Below are 693 nucleotides of genomic sequence, written 5' to 3' on the forward strand. Positions count from 1 at the left end.
TTGCTCTTCTTTGTGTATTTCCACCTCTTTGCGAGCTTCCTCGATTTCAACCTTTCCCCTTTTTTCACGTGGCTTGGTGTTGTCTTCAAGAACTTTGATTTCTTGCCTAATGGGAGGTGATTCAATTTTGGATAGAAATTCATTGATGAATAAATCCATTTCTTGGTCAACCTCTTCATATTCTTCAATTTCGATATACACCATGTCAACGTTTTCCTCTTGGTAGTTCTCTTTCTCATTGCTCACCAAGGGTATTTCAACTCCATGTCCAATGGGAGAGGATTCGATTGTAGATAGAAATTCATCCATGATTGAATCCATCTCTTGATAAACCTCTTCCAAGTCTTCAACTATGATATGCCTTGGAGGTTGCGCACCCTCTTCAACATCAATATCAAGCTTCTTGGAAGAGTTCTCCATAATGCTACATTCCCATGGACTTTCAACATCTCCTAAATCTTCAACCACCTCTTCCTTCTCTTCAATGATCATAGGCTTCTCCAATTGTTCCAGCACAAAATTCGACTCATCTTTCTCCACCGGATTTTCCAATTTCTCCTTCATGCTTTGCTCTTCTTTTAACCTTTCACATGTGGTCACGGAAGTACCTTGAGTCTTCAAACATTGGTGGGCTAAAGTATGCACCACCTTGGTCAAATTGGTCACAAACTCAAGTGTATCCCGCTTCATGGC

This window comes from Arachis duranensis, chromosome 9 (assembly GCF_000817695.3).
Source record: "Arachis duranensis cultivar V14167 chromosome 9, aradu.V14167.gnm2.J7QH, whole genome shotgun sequence".
NCBI lineage: Eukaryota > Viridiplantae > Streptophyta > Magnoliopsida > Fabales > Fabaceae > Arachis > Arachis duranensis.